This window comes from Vipera ursinii, assembly GCF_947247035.1.
Source record: "Vipera ursinii genome assembly, chromosome: 6".
NCBI classification, from domain to species: Eukaryota; Metazoa; Chordata; class Lepidosauria; order Squamata; family Viperidae; genus Vipera; species Vipera ursinii.
The window spans coordinates 25,588,095-25,606,584 of NC_139515.1; the positions used below are offsets into that span (position 1 = coordinate 25,588,095).

Consider the following 18,490-nt stretch of genomic DNA (forward strand, 5'->3'; position numbering starts at 1 on the left):
AATAGTTAGCAATGATCTTGACTAACATATCTGATTAATTTTAATTAGGACCAGTATGAATAATGTCTTGTGAAGTCAGCTTTCTAGGTAGACCAGACAGATGATATACCGTATATACTTGAGTATAAGCCGAATTTTTCAGCCCACTTTTTGGGCTGAAAAAATCCACTTCGGCTTATACTCCAGTCAACAAAAAAAAGAACTTACCGAGGACTTGCGCGCGGCCGAGCTACTTTGCCTGACGCTGCTGGGGTCGCCCGGGCGCCTCTGCTCGCCCTCAGCAGCACCTGGCCCGGAATCACATGGGAAACAAGCCCGGCAGAGGAGCCGGAGCGGCGAGCAGAGGCGCCCGGCCCAGATCCTGCAAGGCCCGGCCGAGACACGCCCCCAGCAGTGGAGCTGCTCCGGCTCCTCTGCCGGGCTTGTTTTGCATATGAGCTACTTTGCCTGACGCTGAGAAGACCCGCTTGGGCACTCAGGTTGGTGTCAGTCTCCGCAGGCCCTTCTCGTTTCCAGGAACGTCAAGCGCGCTTGGCTCCCCACCCCCACGGCAGGGCAGGGCAGGGCAGAGACTTGCTCGCCCTTCTGACAGCCCTGAAGAGAAACGAAGGGCTTGCAAACTCCCCGCGAGAAGCTGGGCGAAGCGCGCGGCTGGGCGAGTGTGTGCCTGCGCGCGTATTTACGAAAGAAACGCTCCGAGAGTTCTTCTTTCTCCGCCCCCTTGGGGGGAACTCTAGCGACTGCTGTAGCCGCGCTTCTCTTCTCAGCTCCGAAAATAGGGATTTCTACTCTCTCTCTCTCCCCTCCCCACCCCACATTCTCCTGCCTCTTCGATTGCGACAATAAAAGGGCGAAGGGTGCGCTGGTTTCTTCCTCCTTCCTCCCCCCCTCCCCTCCCCTCCCCGATTGTCAGGTGAGGCAGCTGGAGGTCTGGCCGGGAGATTGTAGCCATTTTGAAACGCCGCGTCTTGAAACGCCCGATCAGCTGATTTTCGGGTGGAAGAGCCGCGGCTTGAATCTGTTTGCATCTGCCTGAATTAGACCGAAACGGCCTGAATTTGACCAGAGTTGCTTTGTAATGGCTGGAGGAACTGCAGAGGAGGTCTTGCCGGGAGATTGTGGCCGTTTTGAAACGCCGCGGCTTGAAACGCCCGATCAGCTGATTTTCGGGGCGGAAAGAGCCACGGCTTGAATCTGCTTGTATTTGTTTGAACTTAACCAGAAACGGCTCGTAATGGCTGGAGGAACTGCGGAGGGAGTGAATGCTCTTCTTTCTCCGCCCCCTTGGGGGGAACTCTAGCGACTGCTGTAGCCGCGCTTCTCTTCTCGGCTCCGAAAATAGGGATTTCTACTCTCTCTCTCTCTCTCTCTCCCCTCCCCACCCCGCATTCTCCTGCCTCTTCGATTGCGACAATAAAAGGGCAAAGGGTGCGCTGGTTTCTTCCTCCTTCCTCCCCCCCTCCCCTCCCCTCCCCGATTGTCAGGTGAGGCAGCTGGAGGTCTGGCCGGGAGATTGTAGCCGTTTTGAAACGCCGCGTCTTGAAACGCCCGATCAGCTGATTTTCGGGTGGAAGAGCCGCGGCTTGAATCTGTTTGCATCTGCCTGAATTAGACCGAAACGGCCTGAATTTGACCAGAGTTGCTTTGTAATGGCTGGAGGAACTGCAGAGGAGGTCTTGCCGGGAGATTGTGGCCGTTTTGAAAAGCCGCGGCTTGAAACGCCCGATCAGCTGATTTTCGGGGCGGAAAGAGCCACGGCTTGAATCTGCTTGTATTTGTTTGAACTTAACCAGAAACGGCTCGTAATGGCTGGAGGAACTGCGGAGGGAGTGAATGCTCCAGCCTGGAATATTTGGAAAGGCTGGGGGAACCGGATGAACTGCAGCTTAAGCGACTGTTGCCGGAGGAGCCATGGCTTGAAACGCCCCAGTTTTGGGGCAGCGTTTGCTTGTTCCGGGTAGAAAAAACGCTGTCGACCCCGGCATCTTTTGCGGGGATTTCCCATTTCCCGTTACGAAACCAGCCGAGCCCAAGTCCACCCTTTCTTTTTTTTCCACGGCACGCTCGGTGCCTTTCCCACGATCGTGTCTCCTTCAGATCTTACGCAAGCTTCCTCGATTTCCTGGTGTGTGTGTGTGTGTGTGTTTTTTTTTCTTATTCCTCCCTTCTCTGGTGGTTGGAAAGGCGTGTGACGTGCTTCGACAACAACTCTGCTGGCTCTCTCGGTGGGAACCTCCCATCCTCTATATACCCCCATTTCGGCTGCTTCGCAAACTGCTTCCTCCACCCCACCCCACCCCACCTCACCCCTCCCCGCAAAAGATGCTGGGGTCGACAGCGTTTTTTCTATCCGGAACAAGCAAACACGCAGGCAACCCTGCACTATTCAGCTCAGTGAAGTCATGCTTGGTTAAAAAACAGATTTAATAATAATAATAATAAGAAGAAGAATTTGGGCTGATCAAATGTTTCAATAATGACTGAAGGAGAGCTGCTTGTACCTTGGTCTTTGTGCTGGTGTCTTGACATGCCAGTGTTTTTATTTATTCCATTTATTCCATTTGATCAGCCCAAAGTAAAAAAAAACAACCCAAAAACAAGGTCTAGTTTCACGGCGATGAGCGACCGGAGTGCCAATCAATTAGTTAACAGACTTCATCAGTTCCAAAATCAAGATCACACTGGCAAGCTTTGTCAGTTGTCACTCGCGGCAGTACAAATTCACTAGTACGGAAAGCTGCCGTTCACTTTCGGGGGGAGGGAAAAAAAACACAACAACACCGCATGCTTTCCGCCCCGAAAATCAGCTGATCGGGCATTTCAAGCCGTTTCAAGCGTGACTTCACTGAGCTGAATAGTGCAGGGTTGCCTGCGTGTTTGCTTGTTCCGGATAGAAAAAACGCTGTCGACCCCGGCATCTTTTGCGGGGAGGGGTGAGGTGGGGTGGGGTGGGGTGGAGGAAGCAGTTTGCGAAGCAGCCGAAATGGGGGTGTCAAGCCCTACGGGGACCAGGGGAGCACTTCCGCCAGGTAAAAGTGGTACATTCAATTTGCCAGCAAATTTGGAAAAAACAACAGTGGCCACAGGATTGGAAAAGATCAGTTTACATTCCAATTCCAAAGAAAGGTAGTGGCAAAGAATGTTCAAACTATCGCATCATTGCACTCATTTCAAATGCTAGTAAAGTTATGCTTAAAATCCTAAAAGCTAGACTCCAGCAGTATGTGGATCGAGAATTTGCTGGCAAATTGAATGTACCACTTTTACTGCATCGTCTTTTAAGATTTTGAATAGCTCAGCTGGAATACTGTCACCTCCACTAGCTTTGTTGTTGCTCAGTTTTTCTAAGGCCCACTTCACTTCACATACTAGGATGTCTGGCTCGAGGTCAGTGACCACCTCATCGTGGTTATCAGGGACGAGCAGTTAAGCTCATTCTTGTATAGTTCTTCTGTGTAATTTTGCCACCTCTTCTTAATCTCTTCTGCCTCTGTTACGTCCCTGCCATTTTGATCCTTTAAAAGGTAAAGGTTCACCCGCACATGCGTGCTAGTCGTTTCCAACTCTAGGGGCCGGTGCTCATCTCCGTTTCAAAGCTGAAGAGCCAGCGCTTGTCCGAGGACATCTCTCTGGTCATGTGGCCGGCATGACTAGACGCCAAAGGTGCACGGAACACTGTTACCTTCCCACCATAGTGGTCCCTATTTTTCTACTTGCATTTTTATGTGCTTTTGAACTGCTAGGTTGGCAGAAGCTGGGACGAGTAACAGGCGCTCACTCTGTTACGCAGCACTTGGGATTCGACCCGCCAAACTGCCGACCTTCTGATCGACTAGCTCAGCGTCCTAACCCACTGAGCCACCGCGTCCCTTTTGGTCCTTTATCATGCCCATTTTTGCATAAAACGTTCCCTTCATCTCCAATTTTCTTGAAGAGATCTCTCGTCCTCCCTATTCTATTGTTTTCTTCTATTTCTTTGCACTGTTCATTTAAGAAGGCATTCTTATCTCTTCTAGCTATTCTCTGGAATTCTGCATTCAATTGGGTGTATCTTTCTTTTTCTCCCTTGCCTTTCGCTTCCCTTTCCTCAGCTATTTGCAAAGCTTCCTCGGACAGCCATTTTGCTTTCTTGCATTTCTTTTTCTTTGGGATGGTTTTAGTTGCTACCTCTTGCACAGTGTTGCGAACCTCTGTCCATAGTTCTTCAGGCACTCTGTCTATCAGATCTAATTCCTTAAATCTATTTGTCACCTCTACTGTATATTCAACAGGGATATGATATAGTTCATACCTGAGTGGCCTAGTGCTTTTCCCTACTTTCTTCAGTTTAAGCCTAAACTTTGCAACGAGAAGGTCATGATCTGAGCCACAGTCAGCTCCTGGTCTTGTTTTTACTGACTGTATAGAGCTTCTCCATAGTCAATCTGATTTCTGTGTTGACTGTCTGGTGATGTCCATGTGTAGAGCCGTCTCTTGGGTTGTTGGAAAAGAGTGTTTGCTATGACCATCATATTCTCTTGACAAAATTCTATCAGCCTGTGCCCTGCTTCATTTTGTATTCCAAGGCCAAACTTGCCTGTTATTCCAGTTATCTTTTGGCTTCCTACTTTAGCATTCCAATCCCCCATGATGATAAGGACATCATTTTTTGGTGTTAGTTCTATAAGGTACTGTAGGGCTTCATAGAACCGGTCAATTTCATCCTCTTCAGCACCAGGGGTTGGGGCATAGACTTGGACTACTGTGATATTGAATGGTTTGCCTTGGATTCGAACTGAGATCATTCTGTCATTTGGGGGATTTTATCCCAGTATTGCTTTTCCTACTCTTTTATTGACTATGAAGGCTACTCCATTTCTTCTGAGGGATTCTTGCCCGCAGTAGTATACGTGATGGACATCCGAATTAAATTCACCCATTCCTGTCCATTTTAGTTCGCTAATTCCTAAGATGTCAATGTTCAGTCTTGTCATCTCTTGTTTGACCACGTCCAGCTTTCCTTGATTCATGGATATTACATTTCAGGTTCCTATGGAGAAAAAATCGGACTTTCCTTTCACCACCAGATACATCCACAGCTGAGCATCCTTTCAGCTTTGGCCCAGTTGCTTCATTTTTTTTGGCGCTACTAGTACTAGCCCTCTGGTCTTCCCCAGTAGCATATTGGACACCTTCCGACCCGAGGGGCTCATCTTTCAGCGTCATATCATTTTGCCTTTTGGTACTGTCCATAGGGTTTTCATGGCAAAGATACTGGAGTGGGTTGCCATTTCCTTCTCCAGTGGATCACGTTTTGTCAGAACTCTCTGCTATGACCTGTCCGTCTTGGGTGGCCCTGCACAGCATAGCTCATAGCTTCATTGAATTACGCAAGCCCCTTCGCCACGACAAGGCAGTAATCTATGAAGGGGAGAAATAACTATAAAGGGTCATAAAGATTTTTATTTTTACTTTCCAAATAGTTCAAAGTTTTTGGGAATTGGGTGGCATATAAATGTAATATATTATTATTATTTGTAAAGTTCCTTTTTATAGATATATTTCAGAAGGTAAGCATAATGACTGAGTGGACAACACTGAGCAGATGAATTTATTAAGAACTGAAGCAGAATTGTAGGTAACACAAGTTAGATTACAAATTTTGGTTTCTTTCTCTTTCTGGACAGTCTTTCTCAGAAGTTGTGCTGGATGTTTGCCACGTTCAGTTATTTGTAAAAATAATAAAGGCAGGATACAAATAAATAAAAATAAAAATTAAATTGGAGAAAAGACAGGGAAAGTATTTAATAATAATAATAATAATAATAATAATAATAATAATAATAATAATAATAATAATAATAATATAGTTGAAGGGACATTGGAGGTCATCTAGTCCAATCCCTGCTAAGGGAGGAAATCCTATACCATTTCAGACAAATGGCTGTCTATTATCTTCTTAAAAACTTCCAGTGTTGGAACATTCACAGCTTCTGGAGGCAGGTTGTTTCACTGATTAATTGTTCTAACTATGAGAAAATTTCTCCTTAGTTCTAGGTGGCTTCTCTCTTTGGTTAGTTTCCATCCGTTGGTCCTTGTCCTGCCTTCAGGTGCTTTGGAGAATAGCTTGACTCCCTCTTCTTTGTGGCAGCCCCTGAGATATTGGAACACTGCTATCATGTCACCCCTTGTTTTTTGTTTGCTTGATTCTTTTTGAGATTCGATTGGCTATTAAAACAAGACTCATTATTTATAAGATGTGTGTCCAAAACACTGTATGAACTTTAGCCATGTCTTCTTGAAAACTTCCATTTGCCTAATTTGTTTTTCCCTTTGAAACACAGACAATGCTTGCTACATTATACGTCCATCAATATTTATAGGTGAAGATCTGGAGTTGTTTAGTTAAAACATTTTGATTTTGCATTTTAAGCTATCTATGAAGTACCTTTGATTGGATATTATCATATTATCAGCAAGTGTTGATCCATCAATGCTAATTCATGATATATAGTTTTGATCAATGATAGTTGAAAACTGGGATATATTTTTTAAAAAACTAAAATATTAGGCTATGTGAAATTTGCTAAAATATCTTATTAAGTGATACTGTGTTAATATATTTTTATTTTATACTTAGTGTTTCAATCATAATCTAAATATAATTTCAGATGCGGATGGAATTAGAAAAAAGTATCATCAAAGAACTGGAGCAAGGTAAATAGCAAATTATAGGCTGACAATCTGATATGCATTCTGCTGTTTGCATCATTTCCCTCCCCCAAAGAAAATGATACTAATACTGCGATTTTGAGACACTGCACCTCATCAATTACATTTTAGAACGTAAATGTGGCCACAGTAAAACTTTAGCGACTTATTTTTAGAATATAAAAATATAAAACCCATTATTACCTGTTGAAAATAATCTACATCATAGAAATATACTTCTAATGTATAATATACAATGTAAATAAGGAAGCAGTCTAATATCTAATATTTTAGATATACTATTAGATCATAGAAATATTATAAGCAATTGCTTTAGAGCCTCAAACAATCAGAACTATGTATTCAATAGATGAAAGGTAAAGCTCCACTGAGACTAATGAAATTTAAGTGAGGTGTAACTTATTCCATTGATTTTAAACATGGTAGCATGCCAATTTATAATGGATGAATTGCTTTAATAAAGTCATACAGACTCAATTTTGAGATGGAATTTGAACCAAAGTTACAAATTGCTTATATTACTCACATTATGTACTTTATTGCATATTGGAAAGATTTTCTAAATCTATATGCACATTTCATTTTGGATTATCCAAATGAAATAGAAAAAATAACATATAGATAGAATTAAACTAAAAATGTGAAAATGATACTTTAAATGATACTTTAATGATACATTCCTACAAGGCATGTAAACGTTAGTACTTTCATCAAATAACCATGCTGATTTTTGGACCACAGAAAATTCTCCATTGTGGAGTCTGTGGTGTTCTCTGGGCTTGTTTGTTTGCTTGTAGACATTTCATTACCCATCTATGTAAGACCAGTGCTATTGAGTGTGGAGCTTTGTTCTTTCTCTCTCTCTCTCTCTCTCTCTCTCTCTCTCTCTCTCTCTCTCTCTCTCTCTCTCTCTCTCTCCTCTCTCTCTCTCTCTCTCTCTCTCTCTCTCTCTCTCTCTCTCTCTCTGTGTGTGTGTGTGTGTGCTCACACACACCCTTCCTGTATATAAATGTAGCAAATCACTCACTAGCAGTGATGTTGTTCCCTTGTTGGTTGATGAAATGTTTGCAAGTAAACAGGCACTAAGAATTCCACAATTCAATCCTGAGCTACATACTGTATGTTTATCCAGCTGAGTGGCAGCGGCTGGACGGAGGCCTGGGACTCCCTCTCCGAATAGATCCTCCTCATGGACTATTATCTATGGACTGCCTGCGATCCAGACTGCTATTTATGCCTTCCTTTAAATATTCTTCCACGGACTTGTGCGCCCTCAGGGGTGCTCCCCCCTCCTGGGTGCGACCCGCCTTGCCAGCCGATTATAACCTCGAGGAAGGGCCCATTTATTGGGACCCTGAGAGTTGGCTGGGCACGGGTAGGGGCCTTCGACGTAGACCTAATAAGAGGCCCCTGATTATTTTTCTTTCAAAATTTTTTAGGGGGTTAGGGAGGCGGGAGGGTTCTTTTGGTTGTTTGGATAAGGGGGGCTATCCAACTACCGCTGTTCTGGCTAGGGCCGATGGAGATCGCAGGGGGGAGGAGCGGGGGTCGGTCACCTCCGGGGCTCCAGGGCTGGTCGTGGGGCTACCTATTCCCACGACATCAGGGAATGGCAGCAGATGTAGGAGCAGAGGGCCGTATCGATCTCAGGGAAGGCCTCTCCGCTGCTTACAAGTGGTGGGGCACTCCGACCCTCTGGCTCTACCCCAAGGGCCCGGGAGTGAGGGTGTGCAGCCCCCTGAGCTCCGGCTGGTGTATTTGAACGCCAGGTCCGTCTCTAATAAGGCTCCTCTCGTTCGTGATCTGGTCGAGGGTGAGCAGGCGGACCTGGCTTGCATCACGGAGACTTGGTTGGGCCCAGAGGGCGGGATTCCTCTGGTTGACCTTTGCCCACCAGGTTTCCGGGTGCTGCACCGGCCTCGGGCTCAGGGTAGGGGTGGGGGTGTGGCTGTTGTTATGAGGGAGACCTTGTGTCCGCGGGAGGCCACTATTCCTCAGATAGTCGGGTGTGAGTCTCTCTTTCTGAGATGCGGCCCTGGTGCGCAGTTGGGCTTGCTGCTGGTGTACCTTTCGCCTAGTCACGCAGCAGCAGCCCTGCCTGAGCTGCTCGATGTCCTCTCTGGGCTGGTGGTTGAGTTCCCGAAACTTATAGTTTTGGGGGACTTCAATCTACCATCGCTGGGAGGTTCATCTGAGTTGGCTCGGGAGTTCATGGCTTCCATGACGGCCATGGACCTGACGCAAGTAATTTCGGGACCGACTCATGAGGGAGGCCACACCCTTGACCTAGTTTTCTTATCTGGACGGTGGTTAGATGATCTTGGTGGGGGCTCTCCAATTATTATGCCCCTGTCATGGACCGATCATCATCTCCTGCGGCTGGTCTTCCGTTTTGCCACCCCCCGCCGTGGGTGTTTGGAACCAATTAAATGGTACCGCCCCAGACGCTTAATGGATCCCCAGAGGTTCCAGGCAGCGCTGGGGTCCCCACCTGCCTCCCTTGTTCACAGCTCGGCAGATGCCTTAGTGGAAGCCTGGGAAAGGACGGCCACTGAGGCTCTTGACCGAGTTGTACCCCTGCGGCCCCTGACCCGGTGCAGATCCCGTCGAGCTCCATGGTTCTCTGCGGAGCTTCGGGAGATGAAGCGTCGGAGACGGGGCCTAGAGAGCGGTTGGAGGTCCAGCCGATCCGAATCCGACCGATTGCGACTAAGAGCCTACATTAGGTCTTATCTCGCTGCGATAAGGGAGGCGAGGTCTAACCACTTCACCACCCTTATCGCGTCCGCAGATAATCGCCCGGCCGCCCTGTTTAGGGTGACTCGCTCCCTCCTAAATCAGGAGGTGAGAGAGGATCCCTTGCAGGGTCGTGCCGAGGAGTTTAACCAACATCTGTCGGACAAAATCGCTCGGATTCGGACCGGTCTGGACTCTGACTGGGCAGAGTCTGACGATCAGGACACTGGCGGTCTTGTCGATATCACCTGGGAGGAGTTTGATTCTGTGACTCCGGAGGAAGTGGACAGGATCATGGGGAGGCTGAGCACCACCACGTGTTTATTGGACCCGTGCCCTTCCTGGCTGGTTTATGCAGCCCGGGAGAGGACACGCAGCTGGTTCCAGGCAGTTATATCGGCTTCTCTGAGTGAGGGTAGCTTCCCCGCCGTCTTGAAAGAGGCGGTGGTGAGGCCTCTCCTCAAGAAGCCTGCCTTGGACCCAGCTGTATTAAACAACTTTCGTCCTGTCTCCAACCTTCGCTTTCTTGCGAAGGTTGTTGAGAGTGTGGTGGCGCATCAGCTCCCTCTGGTCCTGGATGAAGCGGATTATCTAGACCCGTACCAAACGGGTTTCAGGCCGGGGCACAGCACGGAGACGGCATTGGTCGCGCTGGTGAATGATCTCTGGAGGGCTCGGGACAGGGGATATTCCTCTGTTCTAGTCCTATTAGACCTCTCGGCGGCTTTCGATACCATCGACCATGGTATCTTGCTGCGGCGTCTCAGGGGATTGGGAGTGGGAGGCACAGTTTTACAGTGGTTCTCCTCCTATCTCCGGGGACGTTCGCAGTCGGTGTTGGCAGGAGGACAGAGGTCGACCGCGAGGTCTCTCATTTGTGGAGTTCCTCAGGGGTCGGTCCTCTCGCCTCTCCTGTTCAACATCTACATGAAACCGCTGGGTGAGATCATTCGTGGCTTTGGAGTTGGGTATCATCAGTACGCTGATGATACCCAACTTTTCCTTTCGACCCCAAACCACCCCAGTGATGCCCTCAACGTGATGTCCCGGTGCCTGGAGGCGGTTCGGGTCTGGATGGGGAGGAACAGACTCCAACTCAACCCCGACAAGACTGAGTGGCTTTGCATACCTTCATCCCGGGTTTATTCGGATGTTCCACCTCTGGCTATGGGGGGTGAACTATTACCCCCCGTAGATAGGGCTCGCAACTTGGGAGTCCTCCTAGATTCACGGCTCACCTTGGAAGACCATATAGGAGCTGTGACTAGGGGGGCCTTCGCCCAGGTTCGCCTGGTGCGCCAGTTGTGGCCCTATCTTAGCCGGGATGATTTGTGCACGGTCACTCATGCGCTCGTGTCCTCTCGTCTGGACTACTGCAACGCTCTCTACATGGGGCTGCCCTTGAGGACCACCCGGAAGCTCCAACTGGTACAGAATGCAGCCGCGAGAGTTGTGTTGGGAGTCTCCCGATACTCCCACGTTACACCGCTGCTCCGTGAGCTGCATTGGTTGCCAGTTGTATTCCGGGTGAGATTCAAGGTACTGGTAACAGTGTTTAAAGCCCTTCATGGCATGGGGCCGGAGTACCTTAGGGAACATCTGCTGCCGGCATCAAGCTCCCTGCGCCCTGTGCGTTCCCACAGAGAGGGCCTCCTCAGGGTGCCACCGATCAGAGAATGTCGATTGGTGGCCCCCAGGGGGAGATCCTTCTCTGTGGGCGCTCCGGAGCTGTGGAACCAGCTACCGGTAGAGCTCCGGATGGCGCCCGATCTTCGCTCCTTTCGCCGCGACCTCAAGACGTTTCTGTTTGTACAAGCCGGCCTAGCCTGCTGGGGATTGGTGGGTTTGTTTAATTTTGTGCTTTAATTTTAACTTGGTGTTTTAGAATTTTATTTCAACTGTTTTAATATGGGCAATTATTTAATCTTGTTTTAACGTTTGTATTTAGTATTTTATTCTGCCCTGTGAACCGCCCTGAGTCCTCAGGGAGAAGGGCGGTATACAAATATTATTAAATTAAATTAAATTAAATTATTCTCTTCTGTCGGAATGCCTCAATTAAAAGCATTCAAGCAAGCCTACATTATTGGGTTTATTGCAGTTTGTAGCCTGATTTCTGCTATTTATAACCTCAAAGCATTCCCTTTGACTGTTCCATTATGATTTATTCTGCATAGAACACATTGGTAATTTGGAGTAAAACTGTTATCCTTATTTCTAAAATGTGCATAATGTTTGCAAAGGTATATACCGTGGCTAGAAAGTTTTTTTTTCTTTCAGAGCAAAATAAACTTAAAAATAGTGTTGATGTCCAACAAAATTGGTATTCTGATACCATTGTCACTATCATCAGATATTATGAAAAAATACTTCTTGTTTTTCAGCTGAAGCTGAATTTGATGCTGAATCTGCTAGTCTCCTCTCTAGGCTCACTTGATGGATCTTCAAAAAAATCAAATATAGACCAAGATCAAGTTTCCAAGGCAAGACAGCAGTATCTAGATGTTTTAAAGAAAAACTATATGATTTGAATAGTCTGCAAACTTGTAGATGTGCCTTGATTACATAACTTTTCAATAGAATGCATATCCAGCACTATGCACTTATATGTAGAGAAAATAGTTCATAGTCCTGTGGCCCCCCCTTACTTTTATGTTCTCTTCACTACCCCCATTTTTCTTTAGTAAATTCACACTAGCCTATGACTTATAAAACTGCCTGTTAAGTTTGTAGTTATATGTACAGTATAAACATGTCTTTCCTAGATCTGCTCTTGCCTTTTAATTTGTATGTTGTCAGGTAACATTTTCTGATGCATTTACTTTATACCCTCAAATGCATTCCATATACATGCAATTTCTACTTGTGTTATTAATCACTTTTGCATAGGTACAGCATTAGGCATCCCATACTGATAATACGCTATTCCTGCAGTAGTGCCAAGAGACTTCTGATCTGTATTTTTAAGTAGTGCTGAAAATGCACTGAAGATTTGATTATAACAAAATCTTAAGCATTTTCTATATCTTGAACTAATGGTTCAGGCTATTGTATATTTTTTAGTTTTTCAAGGGTATCAGGTACCATTGAGATCGAATATGTTCAAGTGATAGTGTGTCCTAAATTTATAATTTCTGGAAATTCTATTAATTTTGAATGTTAGCACATAGGAAGCTTCCACACATATACAAAAGCCCTAAGACAGGGGTGTCAAACTCAATTTCATTGAGGGCCGCATCAGCATTGCAGTTGCTCTCAGGGGGCCAGGTGGGTATGGCCAGGGTGGGTGTGGCTAGAGTGCATATGGCCTACTGGGTGGGCATGGCCAGCTCTACATCGTTCGCACCAAGGGTGCCTATGGGGTCCTGGGCAGGAGTGGGACAGATCTGAGGGTCTCTGGCAGAAGGAGGATCTCTGGGCCAGGGCCAAGGAAGTGGGGGCCGTTCCCTCACTGTTTCCAGGATGGCTTCATGGGCCACATGAAACCACTTCGCGGGCCAGATCCGGCCCCCGGGCCTTGTGTTTGACATGTCTGCCCTAAGATATTAGAAATCAGGGACCAGCACATATTAAACGGATATATCTTGCATTGATAGAGATTGACTCAGAAACAGAACTTGTTAAGGACTGTATGATAAAATGGGCTCAAAACATCCAAGAAGTTATTACAATGGATACGTGGGAAAAGATTTGGGTGAGGAACGTAAAATTTACACAAGCTCAAAATTTAAGAGAGAACTTTTATAAAATGTTTTATAGATGGCATCTAGATCCTAAAAAGCTTGCAAGTATGTATCCGAATTATCAGCCAAAATGCTGGAGGTGTGGTGATGAAGATGCAACATATTTTCACGTATGGTGGACTTGCAAAAAGGTTAAGGCCTTCTGGATTAAAATTTGGTGGAATATGCAGAAGATTTTCAAGCAAAGGATAAAGTTTTGTCCGCAACTTTTCTTGTTGGGAATAATTACAGATGCTACGGTTGTGGACACTAAGCTGATGTTGAATTTAATTACGGCAGCAAGACTCTTAATAGGTCAGTATTGGAAGAAAGAGGAACTGCCGACCATAGAAGAATGGACTTTAAAGGTTTCCGACCTGGCAGAGATGGCAAAGATTTTGGCTTATTTGAAAGATCACTCGCAAGAACGTTATATTATGGAATGGAGAAAATGGATTGAGTATATCCAGAACAAATATAGGACTAAAAAGTTTCATGTAGCATTTGAATAAGTCTTCCTTTTCTTTTTCTTTTTCTTTTTTCTTGTTTTTTCTATATATATTTAATATTAATAGTGTTTGTATTATCCTATATGAGCCAGAGAGTGATAGATTTTAGAGTTTATGGTTGTTAGCATATGGATGTTTATGATTGTTTTTTTCTTTGTTTTTATACCTTGTACTTAGCTCTGGGAAGTGGGGGGGGGGGAGGGGGAGAGGGGTAGGGAGGGAGGGAGAGGGGAGGGGGAGGGGGGATTGTTAAAGAGAAAATGTATGTTAAAACTTTTCAATTAAAAAAAAAAGCCCTAAGATGTATCACAACTTTTAGCGACTCCATTCATTAGAAGAATGATAGCTGGTGGTAGAATTCTGTTTCCTAATCTGTATCTGTATATGCTGTAAAATAAAAAATAAAATATTTTTATTATTATACATCCTAATACATTCAATGATTTAAAATGGCATAATAAATTACAATGGCATAAATCACCCAACCACTTTTAAAGAAATTAAAAATATTTTTATTATTTATGCAGTGTATTTAATGTGATTTATTTAATAAAATTTAAAAATCATTGCTATTTCTGAATTGTTTTTCCCAGGAAAATATTCCTTTTGTGTCAACAGTTTAGAATTTTCTTTTCCCTATGTTGTAAGCTATAACACTTAGATAACAGCTTTTAAAGTTGCTTTTTCCCATTGCTATGTTGGGGTTCTAAATACATGAGTCAGTAATAAAATGTATACTTTAATTTACATAAAGCTATAACAGTAAAAATAAGTATAAATGATCCAAATTATATAATTTTTAAAAAGAAGTCATGCCATTGTATAAATAATTCTGTACAGCAGTCATTATTTTGTCTTTCAATGTACAACTGAGTTCAAAGGTTCTGCTCAAATATTTCCCAAGTCAAGGGCTGAATCTGTTTCTTCATCTATTTCTCCAATTACAGCTCTGAAAAAGAAATTTTGATTGCTCTAGTTAAACATATATTTTAAATTAAATACCAACAGAACCTGCGTGCCATTTTATTACAAAAATAGTTATTTCTACTTAACATTCTTTTCATACTTCACAGCAAACTGAAAAGTATTAATCAAATTCTACAAAAGGATATAATATCTAGCCCAAGGGTGTGGATTGTACTGAAAGTTACCACATAAAAAACCCTTGCCCCAACAATATAGAAAAGTATTTTATGCAAAAATAATTTTAAAAAGAAAATAAGCAATTATTTTTCTCTCTTAGAATGCAGTCATATACATGTACAGAAAAATAAGTTCAAGAAAACGTACAGAAGGTTCAGAGGGAATATCAAACTTTGGCATAACCTGGCTGCTTAAGAAATAATACCTGGTTATGAATGTTAGATAAGATATGCTATTAATGAACACAGGAATAAAGAAAGCATATGGGTTGGGTTATAAAAGAAATTCTATATAAATATTCGTATCAAATAGTTGGAAGGGGCAGAGGAAAGTGAATTTTCATTAATGAGTAATAGCATGAAAAGTTTTAAAGCAGACTTTTCAAACTGTGAGGTACCTTTCTTGGGGAGGTGTCGACCGAGTCCAGGGGAGGTGTGAAGGCCTTTTAATTACATTGCTACAATATATCGACCTTTTCCAAAGTTTCAATGTACTGTGTTAATTGTTCATTTGATGAATAATTTGGTGTTTAGATTTTTAAGAAAGGGTGTATACCTTAAGCTTATACTAAAGGGAGATGTGATGGGGGAAAAAACTTTTAAGAACCACAGCTTAGAGCAGGTGTCAAACTGCCGACCCGTGGACCGGACGCATCACCAGGAAACCGCGCCCACCCTATTGCCGGCAATGGGGAAAAAGCTCTGATACATCACACAATGTCACGTGATGTTGCGAGTTTGACATGTCTGGCTTAGAGGGACACCAATAACCTTGTTTCCAGATAGGCTCTCAAAAAACAGGTGATTTCATGTTAACTGCATCTGGGATTATCTTCAAAATGATAAAACTTACACATTATCTCCTCTTACAATGTATAATCCTAAAACTACTTGTTCCACTCCTTGTGAAGAACTGAATACTCTTTCATGGCTCTCATCCAAAATCAAATTGATTGTCTGATCAAAGCCCTTGAGAGTTCCCTAAAATAAATACATAAATGCAATCAAATTTTCATTCGTAAAGTATATTTGTTACATTTCTTTATTTCTTAACTTTTTAAAATCTGAACAGCAATTCATATTTAAATGATATGGATAACAATAAATTATACATTGACATCAAACCAGGTCTGGACTATTGTTCTTTTTTCCCCCTCACCAGTGAGTTTTTCTGCACCAATCAATTTAAAAGGTAAAAGATTTCTCCTATCCAGTCAAGTCTGACTCTAGAGGACAGCGCTCATCTCGTTTCCTAGCAAAGGAAGTCAGCATTGTCTGAAGACACTTCCATGATCATGTGGCCAGCCTGACTATACAGTGAGGCACACGGAACACTGTTACCTTCCCTTTGAAATGGTACCTGCATTTATATGCTTTCAAACTGCTAGGTTGGGCGGGTGCTGGATCAAGAACAGAAGCTCACAGCACTACCTGGTACTTGGGTCTCAAGCTGCCAACATTCTAGTCAACAAACCCAATGTCTTACCTGCTAGGCCACCATGACCAATCAATTATATCCACTTATTTCTCCCACCAACTCTGCAAATCTAGATATCTATGCTGTAATAACAAGGACGTCACACCCAATTATTTCCACAATGGACAAAAAATTCCTGAATAAGACTTTAACACTAGTGGCAGGCAAAACAGCACAACAGCCCACTTTTGATTCAAGTCAAACATTTTAGAAAATAAATCAGTTTATGAGGAAATCTCACCACAATCATTCGACCATCTGAAGTAATCACAGCAACAGTACCTAAAATTCATGTCAAAGAATGACCTTAAGTTGTGTGTCTTTGTGTACATATTTATATTAGCGTGTGTATGCTCCTCTTGTTCCTGCCAAATGAAAAGGATAAGCTCACACTTGCTAATGCTACATATAGAGCCCTTTAAGAGTGTGTGTGTGTGTGTGTGTGTGTGTGTGTGTGTGTGTTGAATGCATCGAAATAATTGGATAGCATTGCAGGTTTTTCCAAAATCTCAGAGTTTATATTTGGCTGCAAGATGCCATCCTGCATTATATTATTGTTTATGGGACTGAAAAACTTCAGTTCTAAGCAGTTGTAACATAATTTAGGGGGAATGAGTGGCAATTAACTTTATAGGTACATGTATCCAAATAGTTAAATTTTCAAGTGTAGGAAATAAACTCAGGAAGCAATAAGCAGCCTATACTGGCAATGGGCCAAATACAAGTAGTCCTCAACTTAAACAACTCTAATGAAGCCACCCACATGACCCACCTGATTTTTGCAGTGATCGTTAAGCAAATGTCATAGTCATTACATGAACCAATTGTTTGCTATGGGTCAGTTTTGCCAAAAACCGGAAGTAAATGCCAGGCTTTGGCAAAAAAAAAAGTTGTAAAACATGGTCACATGATCACAGGACTTTGCAAACAGCCACAAATATGGGCTAGTTGCTGAGCATCTTAAATGTGATCACATGATTGCAGGGAGCCGTTGGAACTATAATGTGTCCTAAAGGCCCACCCTATGTAAATCATAGTGTTAATAGAATAAATAGTGCTATTGTCCCTATCCCCAAGGATTTTTGCTAACAAGACCCAGGTGACTGGTGCATTTATTCTCAGTTTCGATATAATGGGAGAAAATGAAGATGGATGTTATATTCATCACTATTAGCTCCTTGACAATAGGTGAGATAGTAACTAAACTAATTGCAGGTTACTTCCTATATTTCCTCAGCAGTTCTGTTTACTCTTCATTATATACACATGCATGTTGATTTTATTGGTCTTTTTGTAATGCTGTGATCTTCAACATTCACTGAAATGTAATAAAAATAATTTAGCAGCTTCTTGGTGAGTTGATCTGTAATGACTTAATCTTACTTATTGCCCTGGAAGCAGAGTTTACAAATTAAATGTTGCTGTCAACTTAAATAAGGAACCCCCAAGTAGCAATTATTTTATAGCACAAGTCTCTGAGGATGACAAGTATATTGATCTGGTGTGCCTGATAACCTGGTGCTGCCAGCATGCATGTTATCTGCCAGCTGTTAGTCAAAATGAATAATCAGGAACCAATGCAATGTCCAGAAGTTGCATTTATGCAAAATAGTCCAATGAGCTTAGAAACCATTGCAAGATGCAATGGTCCTATGATTGCTTTCTGCCAATTGCTTTCTGAAAATAGTTTAAAACATCTTTATTTACATTTTATTCTATATATCTAATTTAGAAACTGTCCATCTCACTCACAGAACAACTCTGTGTGGTATACCATTAAATGCATTTGAGTCAATATAAAAGGGGTGGGGGAATGACACTGCCATAGGTGTATATTATATAGGCCACCCAACCAAACAGAGGAAATAGATGAACTTTTTGCTAGTCGGCTAACTAAAATATGTAGGGAGCACATCACAATAGTAATGGGGGACTTTAATTATCCTGACATCAACTGGGAGACAAACTGCACTAAGTGGAAGATCAAACAGATTCCTGACAAACCTAGCAGACAACTTTGTCTCCCAAAAAGTAGAGAAGGGAACTAGGGGATTAACCATATTGGATCTAATTCTCACTAACAGAGATGAAATGATAGAAGGTGTTGAAGCCACAGGAACCTTAGGGGGACGTGATCGTGCCATATTGGAATTCAACATTATGGAAGCATGAGCATTAGAACAGAGTCAAACT

At 43.5% G+C, this 18,490-nt stretch overlaps 1 long non-coding RNA gene across 1 annotated transcript; it reads right to left on the reverse strand.

Moving 5' to 3' along the window:
• Nucleotides 1-14,039: 14,039 nt before the first annotated feature.
• LOC310642108 lies at nt 14,040-16,584 on the reverse strand. The gene is made up of 3 exons (XR_014492834.1): nt 16,539-16,584; nt 15,674-15,801; nt 14,040-14,627 (listed from the first exon to the last, which is right to left on the reverse strand). It is a non-coding gene; the product is annotated as an uncharacterized lncRNA (long non-coding RNA).
• Nucleotides 16,585-18,490: the final 1,906 nt, after the last annotated feature.